This window comes from Typopeltis vanoorti, chromosome 14, assembly GCF_054136105.1.
Source record: "Typopeltis vanoorti isolate ZY-2024b chromosome 14, IOZ_Tvanoo_1.0, whole genome shotgun sequence".
Classification (NCBI taxonomy): Eukaryota; Metazoa; Arthropoda; class Arachnida; order Uropygi; family Thelyphonidae; genus Typopeltis; species Typopeltis vanoorti.
Genome location: NC_143562.1, coordinates 123,132,392 through 123,147,398, shown reverse-complemented (window position 1 = coordinate 123,147,398; position 15,007 = coordinate 123,132,392). Strand labels below are relative to the sequence as shown.

General features: G+C 38.0%; 1 protein-coding gene across 2 annotated transcripts in view; it reads left to right on the top strand.

The window, feature by feature from the left end:
* Window positions 1–15,007, top strand: part of LOC150099876 (M-phase inducer phosphatase-like) — a 399,908-nt gene that overhangs the window by 12,271 nt on the left and 372,630 nt on the right. Inside the window, exon 1 of one of the 2 annotated variants that reach the window (XM_090404129.1) lies at window positions 7,916–7,933. The exons of the other annotated variant lie outside the window; for it this stretch is intronic. The gene's annotated coding sequence lies outside the window, so the exon portion shown is untranslated. Of the gene's footprint in view, window positions 1–7,915; window positions 7,934–15,007 lie in introns of those variants that run through there. 2 annotated transcript variants of the gene reach the window in all.

Below are 15,007 nucleotides of genomic sequence, written 5' to 3'. Positions count from 1 at the left end.
GTGTGGATGCAATAAACTCCAGGATGTGCTAATGGGAGGAGAGCACCCTTAGAGGAGTTGAATATGTTTTTAAGTTTAGTCGGTGGTTTAAAGGTTTCATTGAGGTTATAATGGCGTAGGATTCTGTTGATTTTTTCTGATAACCCTTTAATGTATGAGATGGCTATGGTTTTACTGTAGTCTAGATTCTTTTTTGTTGATGTTTTATGTAGTATTTTATTGATAGTATTTTTGTTATAGCCATTATTTATGAATGTGTCGCTGATGATTTTTAGTTCCTGTTTCAGAGCTTGCTGGTTGGAGCAAATTGTTATAGCTCTGTTTTTAAGGGTGTTAATGATTCCATATTTTTGTGATGGGTGGTGGTATGAATTAGCATGTATGTATTGGCCAATGTGTGTCGTTTTGCAATAGACTGTGAAGGATAGACTGCCTGAAGGAAGACGTGTGACCTATCTAGGAATGGGAGCAAGTTCTGATTTTCAATTTCGATGGTAAATTGTACGCGTTCATGTTGCTTGTTCAGGTGGCTAAAGAATGTGTTTAGCATTTGTCTCTCATGCGGCCAGATAATGAACACATCATCAACGTATCTAAGCCACGCTGTAGGTTTTAGAGTGGCAGAATCAAGAGCACTTTGTTCAAAAGTTTCCATATAGAAGTTATGGAAACTTTTTTGGGGGGAGATAGTGGTGAGCCCATTGCTGTACCTTCTTTTTGTAGGTAAAATTTATTTTGCCACATGAGGTAACGGGACTGTAGTACGTGGACAAAGAGGGCCGTAATGTCAGGCAGAAATTTGTTCCGTAGTAGAAGGATTGTTTCATTGATTGGGACAACCAGTAAATAATATTAATAATAGGACGCTAACATTGATGTATATTTTTATTTTTCATTTCATTTCATATTTTATTTTATTTTATTTTTTTTTTCGTCAGAGGTCAAGGAAATAATTGTTGTAACGGTTGGTCAGTAACTTTAACAAACCATGTAGATTATAGTGTAGCTTGTTTTCTGTATATAGTGCATATGCTCCAGAACCTTGATATAAAGGTCGAAACGTCGAAAGTGGATTTTAGTTTATATTAAACTAAAGTTTTACTTAAGCACGGTAGTTGTCTCCATAATTTTCCAAAATGTATTCCCTTTGTTCCAATTAAAAATTGAGACAATGAAAGACAATGAAAAAGAAAGATCACTTGTCAGATGCCTTTGCATAGTCTATTAGTAATACAGTGTAGCCATTTCATATACCCAATAATAAGGAATGACCCACTTTCACAAAATCCATCCCCCTCCCACCAACTTTCATCCATTTAAAAATTTTGGCTTTAACTTTTTCAGTAACTTGCCATTCTCAAGACAGTTATCCATGTATAATTTGTTTGTGTATATACATGCATATACACAATACAATATACACTATAATGTATATTGTACAATGCTGATGGACTGCATTTAAATGGTTTTGGTGTTAGGTGTCTAGAGAAAGCTTTGTTCCCTGAACATGCAAGCATAAATTCAGGAAATCTTAAGCAATCACGGTGGAAGCAAGTGAGTTTGTGTGAAGGCACCCATCAGGTGGGTGGGTGTGAGAATGACTAAGTGCAGAATCTACTCTCTCAGGCAAAAATATTGAATAGGATAGTCAATTCAGAAAGTAAAGTGGTGGGGGCCTAAAGAGAATATGCAGTTTCTATATACTAATGCCAGAAGTAACAGGAACAAGAGGCAGGAGTTTTTGGTATTGGTTAGTGCAACCTTGCCAAAAGTTATAGGCATTAGTGAGACTTGGCTAACAGCTGATGATGTAGTTACAAGAATAGAATGTGAAGCATTTATTTTCAGGAAAGATAGGATGGGGGAGGAGTACTGCTGATGATAGCAGATGAATTGCAACCAAAAAGAATGGGAAATAGGCAGGAGGGTGGCTTTTCATTTAAAGTAGTCTGGTGTGAGATTAATGCCAACAAGACAAAGTATGCAGTTGGTTGTTGCTATAGGCCAGGGAGTTCCAGACATGATATGGATGACATGCATTGCTAAATTAATACAATGAGTACAGGTCAAGTGACGATTATGAGGGACTTCAACTATGGAGATATAGACTGGAAGGAAGAAAGAAAGGCAGGAAGGAAATAAAATTTATACACCTACTAAGAGATAATTACTTAGGCAGCATGTGATGGAGGGGACTATGGATGGGAGAGTATTTATTGGACTGGCCATAGGATCAGAAGAGCTATCCGTAACCAAGGTGACCACGGTGGCCTTAACTTGGGAGATTTTAAAACATGAGGAATATTCTGTCAAGAAGGGGTATATGTGAAACTACAAGGCAGGTGATTATGACGAACTTAGGAAGAAACTTAAATCTGTGTCATGGCATGAAACACTGCGTAGTAAGGATGTTAGTAGTGAATGGGATATAGTTAAGGGGCATCTAGAGCAAGCAATATTGAATTCTATACCTGAGATAAGGAGGGTTAATCAGGTAGGAGTTAGAGGGGTGAGTAATATTAAGCATGAGTTGCTGCAGCAGAAGAAAATGCTGTGGAGGGTATATAAAGAGACCAGCAAAGTCATGAACAGTACAAAGCTCAGGCAAGAAAGGTGACCAGCATGACAAGGAAGACAAAATCAGATTATGAGAAGAATCTAGCCAAGCAGGTCAAGAGTTATTTTGTTATGTGACAAGTAAGAGGAAGAATGACTCTCGAAGATTTACCTTAATAAGTGATTGTGGTCATGAGGAAACAGAAACAAATTAAATAGTTGAGTTACTTAGTAACTACTTTTCAAGGGTATATCATCCTAGTGAGGTTACTGCTTTAACATATATGGTGGACACTAATGTGGAAACAGGTGGATGAATTGATGGTTCTTAGGATATTGCAGAGTCTCAATATAAATATTGCTGTGGGATTAGATGTGATATCAGCTAGGGTTTTGCAAGAATGTGCAAAGGAACTGGCAGTGCCTCTGACTAGGCTCCTTAAGCTCTGGTAGAGTTCCAAGAGCGTGGAAAGAGGGCAGAATAATTCCCCTGCATAAGACTGTAGCAAATTATTGACCAATCACTATCTCAGGCTTGGTGGTAAAAGTACTAGAAAATTGGTAAAAAAAGAGAATTCAAGAATGGGTAGATAAAAATATGATACTGTATGAGTTTCAACATGCTTTGTGAAGGGTTGGTCATGCCTTAGTAATTTACTAAGTTATATTAATAATTATAACTTTATAATATACGTTATAAAGTTATATTAGTAATTATAACTTTTTATAATAGAGTAACAGCTGAGTCGGATAATGGAAATGGCTACACAATGATTTTGCAAAGGCATTTGACAGAATACCGCATGGAATTCTGTTATGCAAATTAGAATAAATGGGGACCGATATGACACTAGTAAGTGGATAAGAAGGCGGCTTCTGGAAATATAAAAAAGTGGTGTATGGAGAAGCACAATGGAGTCAAAAACAGGTGACTTGTGGTGTGCTGCAGGGTTCAGTGCTAGGACTATTGCTGTTTAATTTTTATGTAAATGATATAGGAAATTATCTGAAAGGAAGTATTCAGTTGTTTGCTAATGATGCAAAATTAGATAGAGTAATAGTTAATCAAGGCAATATGGTGAGCTTGCAGAACAATTTAAATAGGCTGTCAGTATGGGCAAAAGCTAATGAGTGCCAGTTTAATGTGGAAAAATATAAAGTTATGCATTTTGGGACAAATAGATTCCAAGCCATGTATCGCATTGATGGCACTGTAATCCAGGAAATAGATGAAGCTAGAGATTTAATGGTAGAGAGAGAGTGTGTTAAAAGTTTAGAGAACATATTGCTAAGGTAACCCATATGGTTACTTGGCTATTGAAGAATAGATTAACAAGTAGAAATACGGAAGTTGTTATTCATCTTTGTAAGACTTTGATATGCCCACATCTGGACTACTGGGCTCAAGTCTGGTTCACTGGGTTACTTGGGGGGGGGGATGAGAAAGCAGTGGAGATTATTCAGAGGCGAGTGACCAAGATTATTATTATCATTATAAGTATCTCCATGGAGTCAGTACACTCATCGTGGGAGATCCAAACTCTCAAAACAATATCTATCATATCTCTTCTTGAATTCATTTACAGACGAACTCACACCCAGGAATCCAAATGTGATAGTATCACTGCTTTATAAATGGGAATAATATCCTCTTTATCTCTGATTGATAGTGTATTCTTCAATAACCAAGTAATCCTATGTGCAATCTTGGACACCTTAGCAATGTGTCCTCTGAACTTCAACTCCCTATCCACCAACACCCTCAAGTCCCTAGCCTCATCAATCTCTTGGCGTACTGTTCCATCAGTGTAGTACACAGCTGGTAATCTTTTAATCCCAAAATACATAATTTTCCACATTGAACTGACATCCATTACCTTTTGTCAATTTTGCCAGCTTATTTAAATCATCCTGCAAAATCTCAACATCGGCTTGATTTATTATTGCGCAAAAAAACTTTGCAGCATCAGCCAAGAACTCAATATCTCCCTTCAAGCTATTTCCTATGTCATTTATGTACAAAAGATGGTGAGTGATCTATGGAATGTTCCCTATGAGGATAGATTGAAGCTGTGTGTGGATTACAAAAGTTGGTTGATAGGAGAAGAAGAGGGGATACAATAGAAACATTTAAATTGCTTAAATTAAGTGGCTGCTTAAGAGTCAAAGCTGTATGACTGAGAGGAGACCTACACATAGCCTTTAAAGGAATGTGAAGAACCGAGCAGGGCTTCTGACCTAATGACTAATCCTCACTTTCTCGTGGTGCACCCTGTTGGGTATCTACCTGGATACTGAATGAACGAGGATGGGCTGGCAATTTGAGACTTAGCTGACCAAATTGTATTCTTATTGGTTTAAACCACAATATAAATGATGGTACAACATGACAGAATTTCATGCCGGCTGGGGCGTGGCCCGGTTAAACAAGACGCCCATTGTTTTCGCCAGGGAACCACGGTGAACAGTGAATATCATCTGCTTGAACAAATCCTAAAATACACCCCGACTCAATATCACCAGAATTGGAGATCGGTGCTATCAACATAAGAAGCCTGAATGGCAAAGAAATGGAGCTAGCTGAGGAATTAGATAATTACCAGATCGTCACAATAGGGGTGACTGAAAAAACAAAAAAGACAAAAACTGGTGAGATCTTTCTGAGCAATAAATACAAAATGTTATATTCAGGCAATGACAATCAAGGAAAAGAAGGAGTAGCCATAGTATTCAACACTAGATACGAGGCTAATCTTCTTGAATGGCAGGCAATTTCAAGTAGAGTGATGTGGGCAAATATTTGTGCCTATAGTCCCACTAAGGTAGAAGTGGAGGAATTTTTTGAGATTTTAGAGAAAGCAACTGACACAATGAAAAAGGAAAAGTTGGTTCTTGTTGGGGATCTAAATAGCAGAGTAGGAAATGATTGTCAAATATACAAAAATATTTTGAGAAAATTTGGAGAAAAGAGCAAAGCTAATAATAATGTCAAATACTTGTTGGATTTCTGCTCAGGACATGGACTGATTAATTCTAACACCATGTTCCAACATAAAAATGTGCGCAGATTCACATGACGAGAGGAGGCAAGAAATAAGTAAAGTCTCATTGACTATATTATTGTTAATAGTGATGTTTTCTCTCTGGTGCAGGACACTAGAGTGTACAGAGGATTTGAAATTGGAAGTGTTCACCAGTCTTAAGCAGGAATTGAATTTCATATTGAAAAGAAGAACATGTAAGAAAGTTTTAAAATGAATAAAAGTTGAGCAGCTATCAGATGTGAACTGTAGACTAAAATATACAAATATTATTGAAGAAAAAATGAAAGTTTGAGAACAGGAATCAAACCTTGGTAATTCAGAGGCAAGCTCTGAAGAAAACATTAATTGATTCTGCCAGAGAAGCATATGGTGAGGTTGTCTGCAAGGATACAAAAATCAGAACTCCCTGGTGGACACAGGAAGTTAAAGAGGCAGTGAAGGAAAAGAAGAAAGCATATCAAAAGTTCCTGGGAAATAAGTATGCTTGTGCTCTTCAAGAATACAGAGACAAATGTAAGAAAGCTAAACACTTTGTAAAACTAGCTAAACAAAATTCATGGAAAGACTTTGGTGAGAACATAGAAAATAGATATGAAGAAGGTGGCAAGATATTCTGGAGGTTGTTGAAGAAGCTTAGAAATGGAGGAAAGAGTGCTGAAAAAGGAATTAGAGATGATAAAGGAGATATGAAAACTGGAGAAAAGATATCCTTGAAGTATGGAGTAATTACTTAGACAAAATTGCTAAATGGAACAATCATTGATGACAACACAGTGTTAAAAATACTGACCAGGCATGCTGTCAAGAATACATATCCATACTTATAGTAGAAAAAGCCATCAAAAGTCTAAAATGTGGAAAGGCAGCTGGAGTAGATGATATTATTATTATTATTATTACCCCAAGACCTCATGGAGTCTAAGACTCATCTGGGTGGTCCTTTTATCACACACACACATATCTCATCTTATGGTGTCTTAAACACACTCAAAATCCTTGTAGACACCACACTTTTAGGCAAGGCATTCCAATCATTCACAACTCTGCACGAAAACACCTGCCTCTTACTCCCCTACTCACACCCTCTTTATACAGTTTCCAGGGATGACATCTGGTTCTCTCCTGATCTCCCACTATTCTCTGTAGACCATCTCCACCATTGATCCTATAACAACCCCTTACCAACTTGTAGGTCTCTCTCATATCTCCCCCTCTTCCTCCTGTCCACCAGACTCTGCAAATTACATCTTCTCAATCTTTCCTCATAATCAGCATTCCAGAGGTCAGAAACTACCTTAGTCATTCGCCTTTGGACCCTCTACAACATCTCTTCATCCTTCTGAAAACCTGGTGACCAAATCTGGGCACAATAGTCCATATGTGGCCTGATCAAAGCCTTATACAACGGAACAAGAATCTCCCTACTTCTACACGTCAGTGTCCTCTGCATCATTCCCAGAAGCCTTTGTGTTGTCTTCACGATTTTCGCGATGTGTCCCCTAAATTTTAGATCCTTATCCTCTATCACCCCCAGATCTCTTATTTCCTCTACCTCCAACAATATATTTTCACCAAGCATAAATTCTGCATCCCATCTTTGTTTTCCAAATTTTAAAACCTTACAATTTGCAGCATTGAACTCGAATCCCCATTTCTGTGCCTAATCACGCAATTTAATCAAGTCTTCTTGTAAGGCCACAACATCTTCACTACTCTTTGTGGTTCATCCTAACTTTGCATCATCTGCAAACAACTGAATATCTCCATCCAAATCTTCGCCGATGTCTTTAATATACAAGTTAAACAGTAATGGCCCTAAAATAGACCCCTGAGGCACTCCACTAGTGACTTTCCTTTTCCTGGATATCGCACCCCCAAACACAACTTGTTGATACCTATCAGATAGCCAGTCTCCAATCCAGTGCACTAATCTAATATCCAATCCCCATCTGCTCTAATTTGACTGTCAACTTATCATGAGGTACTCTATCAAAAGCCTCTGCGAATCCAAGTATATTACTGTGTATCCTTCTCCTCTGTCCAAGGAAGCAGTCAGTTTATTGTAATAAGTAAGTAGATTACTAAAACATGACCTCCCTTTAGCAAATCCATGTTGTCCATCAAAGATAATACCATTGTTGTCAACCCAACTGTGGATTCTAGTTCTCACAAGCTTCCTCCAACAACTTAACCACAATACCTGACACAGAGATAGGCCTATAGTTTGATGCTCGAGTTCGATCACCTCCTTTATGAAGTGGCACAATCTTGTCCTCCTTCCACTCCTTAGGAACTTGACCAAGTGCAAGACTCGTATTTAAAAAAATGTCAAGGTAGGTGGCAACTCCCTTGTATTTTCCTTCAGAATATTCGGTGATATATTATCAAGTCCCACAGCCTTATTTACATCTAGTTTACTCAACTCTCCAAACACCTCTTGCTCACTTGCAGTCAGTCTCTTCTTCCCGTCATCAACTGCTCTCAATCACTCCATGAAGTCACGTTCACAAGATTGAAAGATCTTTATGAACTGCTTATTAAGTATCTCCACCACACATTCTGCATCAGCTGTCTTTATACCATTTTCTCCAATCAGTGTCATCCTTCCATAATCATTCTTTCTTTTGCTGGCTACATATCAAAAGAACTCCCTAGGATTCTTTTTGGCTTCATTAGCTAACTGCTGTTCATACATCTCTTTAGTTATTCTCACCAACCAAGTCACCCTCCTTGCCAGGTCTTTGTAGATCTCATGAAATTGGTTATTTCCACTTCTCGTATGCTGCCTCCACAAAGCCCTTTTTCTCTGTATTGCATGCTTAATCTCTTTATTCATCCATCTCACACCTATCTTATTTAACCTTCTCACCATTGGAATACATTTAGACTTTGCATCTACTAGATAGTTTTTGAAAATCCCCCAAGCTGCATTGATCTCTTTTCCAGCTACCTCCTCATTCCATGCTACACCTGCAAGCTGTCTCCTGAGCCCTTCATAATCACCCCCCCCCCCTTGTAGTTCCACATATACCCTTTTTTCACAGGGGTCCTTGTACTGCTGGCAACCACTCAAGTAATCACCTCATGGTCACTTTCACCAATTGGTGGATGATTTGATACCTCATTGATAATTTCATCCTCCGATGAGATGACCAAATCCAAGACCCTTAATCCTCGTGTGCCCTCTGTTACATACTGTCTGAGGTGGTTATCCCTCAAAAACTCAAGAAACTAATTTTCTTTACTTCCAGTTGCTACTCATCATTCCAGTCTATATTGCCATAATTAAAATCACCCATAATGATCACCCTTTTCTTATTTGCTTGGCTAATATGACTATACATTTCACTATCACCACCATCTACATTACCTGGTCTATAACAACATCCCACCAAGTATTTGATTCCATTCACCTCTATCTCACACCATACTGCCTCAAAACCACTGGCACTATTTCTGTCTTGCATCTCTACTTTGTATGGACATAACTTTTTCTCTATCATCAATAGCACTCACCCTCCCTTTTTACCCCTTCTATCCTCACGAAACACATCATACCCTTCCATCTCTATTCCTGTCAGGATGTCATCCTCTTCCAACCATGTCTCACTTATTCCGACAATCTTTGAGTGAACAGATGCAATTAGTGCAACCATTTCATCTGCCTTGTTTCTTATATGTCTAGCATTTGTATATAAACACAACAGCTCATTTCTGGATCTACAGCTAGTTCCACTGATACCACTCACTCGATGTTATCTCTCCATGCTCAACTGGGACCATTTCCCTTTCTGCTTCTTCATTTTAGAACCATTTTCTATTCCAGCTGTTTCCTCTTGATCCCTGGTCATCCCATTCCTTTCCCGCCTACACATGCTCTCACCTCCTCTTGGAGCATCCACCTTTCTCAGGCTGTGTACCCCTGTCCACCCTGAGCCTCCCCGTTTCCCTACTCCTCTTGCACACCCATTCTCTCATTTTCTATACTCATACCACTCACTTCCCCATTCATAGCCACTTCTTCAATCTCTCCTGTCTTATATTCAACCAGAAATGCTCAAGTATGGAGGTATAAAAGTTTTACAGTGACTACACTACATAGTTCAGAGGGCCTGGACAGAATGACGAATTCCAGATGATTGGAGTAGAGCTCTCATAGTAACCATATATATAAAAAAGGAAATAAAACTGATTGTGAGAATTACAGATGTATTTCTCTACTGAGTGTTCGTTGATAAGATTTATGCTAGTATACTTGAGAAACGGTTGAGAAAGATTGTGGAATAGAAGCTTACTGAAGAACAAGCTGGATTCAGGCTAAATAGAGGCTGCCAGGATCAGATATTCATTTTACGACAAATAGTTGAGAAGTCATGGGAATATATAACATAGATCTGTATTTAAGTTTTGCAGATCTGGAAAAAACATATGACAAGGTGAAAAGAGAGAAGCTATTCAAAACGCTACAGTTGTATGGTGTGAGTGAATCATTGTATCAGCAATATTTAGTCTTTATTTGAGTTGTAAGTCAGCGGTTAGAATTGAAGGAAGTACAGGAAGATGATTTAATACTAAATCTGGTGTCAGACAAGAATATACATTATCACCTCTGTTATTTATTATGTATATGGATTGCATTATGAAGGAAAGTGGTATTAAACCTGTTATCAAAATTGGAGATGTTAATATCAGCTCCTTGCTTTATACAAGTGATGTTATACTTCTAAATAAATCCACTACAAGTCTGCAAGATTCTCTGACTAAATTGAATAACTGTTGTGATAGATATGGTATGAAGGTCAGCAATAACACAACAAAGATAATGAAAATAGGCAGAAGCATTGAAAATATTAGCTGCATTGTGAATGGAGAACCTATAGAACAAGTAAAACATTTCAGCTACTTAGGCACGATTTTTAGTGAAGATGGTAAATTAAATATGGAAATAGACAACAGAATCAGCAAAGCTGGTATGGTAGGAAGTCAACTGAATAAATTTATATGGAATAATAGAGAAATTAGGTTAAACACTAAATTATTATTATTATTATTATGTGACACCTTCAGGGAGTTCAAAGACTCATCGAGGGAGAGTGTGCCAACACCATGCAACAATTTCCTCCTTTCAACTACTAACGGCTCAAACTAGCTTAACTTTTTGTGAGCCATTAGTTGCAGAGGTTCTACCAATCGACCAATATTAGCTGTATACGAGTTCAAACTAATTTTAGCTTATGGATCTGAGAGCTGGGTCAGTAGTGAAACACTTGACCAAAGACTAGAGACCGCAGATATGAGAGTCCTGAGAAAGATTAGGGGCATGAACAGATGGCATCGATGGTAATATCATATTAAAAATGTGGATGTTAGGAAAGAACTTGACATTCTTAGCATCCATGAATGTGTTAGCACAGCTAATATCAGGTGGTATGGTCACTTAAACAGAATGGGAGAGGAAAGATTAACAAAACAAGTGTTCTCTGTCAGGTTGGCAGGAAAAAGACTCAGAGAAAGACCAAGATATAGGTGGATTGATACGGTACAAAGTGCCTTAGAAGATAGAAATATAAGATCTGACAATGTTGTAGCTTTGACCAGTAACAGATTGATTTGGCAGAAAATTGTAGGTGGGAAGTTAGTAATGATGTAAATTTTTCATGTAGTACTATCATGTCCTGTACACCCCTTAAGGGTAAATGTCAGGAATTTGATGATGATGAAGTTGCTTAAAGGATCTTATAGGATTGATGCAGGGGAAATGTTTCAGCACTTGGTTAGAGGGAATAGAACAAGGGGTACCCTGGACGATGAATAAAGGTATGGTTAGTAGTGATGTGAGAACTAGATTTTTTGCTTGGAGAGGTGAATGAGTGGAATAGGTTGCTAGAGTCAGTTGTGAGTGCTTTGTCTGTTAATGGGTTCAAGGAGAGATATGATAGATTGTGTGGATAGATGTTTCAATATGTTCCTGTCACCTGTATAATAATGATAATAATAAAAAATATTAGAAAGGAACTTGTTTGCATTGAAGAATGTGTAAGCAGAGCTATCCTCGTCAATTTCCTGTAAACATTGAGTTGACAACCATTGTCCTTTGTCTGCACTGCCAATTTATTATTATTATTATTATTATTATTATTATGATTATGTGACAACTCCAGGGAGTCCAAAGACTCATCGAGGGAGAGTGTGCCAACAGCATCGAATGATTGATCCCCTTCCAAGAGCCTCTGCTACTAATTGCTTGAGCCATTAGTAGCAGAGGCTCTACCAATCGACCAACCTGTTATAAGATATCTACATCATCTTTATCAACTATTGCCCTTCCTAGTTTTGTATCATTGGCAAATACCTGAAAGCCCCCCCCCCCTTCAAATCTTCTGCTCTATCATTAATATACAAATTAAAGAGTAGTGGTCTAGTGCAAAGCCCTGGCCACTCCACTAGTCACCCTCATTTGCCTTGATTCCACTCCACCATACACCCTGCTCTATCAGCCATACCCCCTCGAAACCAGACTCATATCTATTTCCATTTGCTCCCACTTATGTAATAGTTTCCATGCAGTATTCTGTCAAATTTGCAAAGTCCAGCAGTATGGCGTAACCATTTCCTTTATCCAATGTTGCTGTCACCTTACTATAAAATGTGAATACATTACTGAGGCAGGATCCAACTTTTATGAAGCCATGCTCCTCCTATGAAGTATCATATTGCTATCCCCCTCCATTTCTGAATTTTACTTTAATCAACTTTTCCAATATTTTAACCACCACTCCAGCGATACTAATTGGTCTGTAATTTGCTAATTCTGTGTTGGAGTCATCTGTATGCAATAGAACTATCTACCCTCTTTCTACTCCCGTGTTGCCAGAGCTGTGACAGGTTAAACAATTTTGTCAGAGGCACTGCCAGTTCACTTGCACGTATTCTTGTAGCACACAACCAGACATACTGTCCAAGCCCACTGCTGTATTTACTTTGATATTTTTCAATATACCGAATACCTTCAGTTTAATCTACCTCAGTGCTTACATCAGTCTCTGTCACCTGTAACACCATCTGGATGACATAGCCTTGCAAAGTGATCACTTAGAAACTGAAATATTTCTTTTGCTTCTGTCAGTTTCCTATCATCAGCGCTGAGTAAAGTCATCTTTCCATAATTATTCTTTCTCTTACTTGCTACATAGTGGAAAAAAAAAAACTCCTTTGGATTTACCTTTGGCCTTCTTAGCTAATTTTCTCCCAAAATCTGATTTAGCCTTTCTTACCATACTAGTTATCCTTCTTGTTTGTGCTTTATACGACTTATAGGCGCACTGATCACCTTGTTGTTTATATTCCTTCCACAGTGTTTTTTTTTGTTTGCATCTCCTGCTTTATATTGCTAGTTATCCACTTAATCCTTACTCGGTTTATCCACTTGATCCTGATGCACCCTGATACCACCTCTCTCAAACTTTGACCACTTCCCATGCACTAATGGCATTCATTCCATGTAGTTTCTTATGTCCCAGCACTGTTCAAAGTTGTATCCTTTGTTTGTAATGGATTGTAATGGAAAGAAATTTTTAATGAAAGTAAAACTGTAGTTCCACATAAATCCTTTCTTGACTGAAATTTCCATATGTTGAGCAACTTCCCCAGGACAAGACTGCATGGTCACTTTCCCCGATCGGAGGTAGAGTTACTACTGCAGTTATAGATAGATCCGATGCTATTATCAGATCCAGCATCCTCAAACCCCTGGTCCCTTCCATCACATGCTGCAGGTAATTATCCCTTAGTAACTGTATAAATTCCATTTCCAATTTGCCATGTGCCTTTTCCTCCTTTCAATCTATATCACCATAGTTGAGGTCTCTCATGGTAATTGCTTGTCCTGCATTAATTGTGCTAATCTGTTGGTGCATATCATCCACATTTTCTTCTTCTGAATCCCTAGGATTATAACAGCAACCAACAATATATTTTGTCCTATTGTCTTCTCACACACGAGACAGCCTCAAATGAACCATTTCCATCAGATCTGCAATCTTCCTTAACTTCTATTTTTGTTGGTTGAAGTTCTTCAGCTATCATTAATAATATCCCTCTATCTTCTTCTTTCTTCTCTGAAAATACATTATCCGTTACATTCTATTCCTATACCTGCATCATTCTCTGACAACCAGGTCTCACTGATGCCAATAATTTTTGGCCAAGTTGAGCTGATGAATGCTAAAAACTCCTCTCCTTTATTTTGGATACTTTGGGCATTCATGTACAGGCATTTCAATATCTCCTTGGGCCCATAGTTATCATTATATAATGTCATTACCTGTCCATTCAGATTTTCAAAACCTGGGAAACTGCACTCGGCTGTTCATCATCATTCCTGCACTCATACTTATCTATCCCAAGGTTTGCTAGACACGTGATTGCTTTTCCCTAATATCTCTAGTTTTCCTGGTTTTGCACTTCCAAACTCTCATTGAACAACACGTTCTCCAAGCACCTAACTCCACAGCCATTTAAGTACAGTCCACTAGGCATACACAAGTCCTTACATCCATCAGATTCATTCCACACATCTAAAACTCCACACCATATCTCTGCACAATCTTCTCATTGACAGTCATGGCCCTTCTTTTCAATTCTGTCCACAGAGGCAGCATACAAACTTTACTTTCTTACCCTTCATTTTTGCTTCTTCTAATGACTTTCATATCTTCTCTCATTGCATATTTCTCACCTTTCAAATAATTTGTGCCTATCAAAACAATTAATTTAGCTTCATTTTTTCTTCTGCAGACTTAAAGCTTCACTAATAGTCTTTATCTTCGCACCCGAAAACCATGTATTCATCATTAAGTACTGTTATCATTGAATCCCATACAGTACTATCTCTTTTCTCCCAGTGTCTTGTTCTTTTATGTGTTTCTCATTCACACTTTCTTTCATTCTCCATCCTTCTGTACTGCAATCGTTGCTCCAGTTGCTCAAGCTCACATTTTGTCCTGTGAAGGAGTCCATGTAAGCGTGCAATTTCTTTCCATGTTAGCATCTTATCATCCACATTATTACTTTCAACTACTTCAAACTTTCATTCTTCGTTATTCGTGCACTATCATTCACTGCTTCTACTACATTCTCCACAACACTTTGACAATCATACCTTATATCCATAATATCAGTCACTTCATTCTTTTGCTCTCAACATGATTTGCATTTCTTATACTCACTTACAAAACATTTCCAAGAAATATTTTCTCCATTCTTGCTCTCATGCCATAAACCATTCACTCTCTGCAATGAATTCTTTAAGCTAAAATTGGCTTTAACTCTATTTTATTGAATGTTTGGTTAGAAATAGTTGATGAAAGGCCACTACAGATTGGAGAGTTCTGACAAAAATTAGTGTT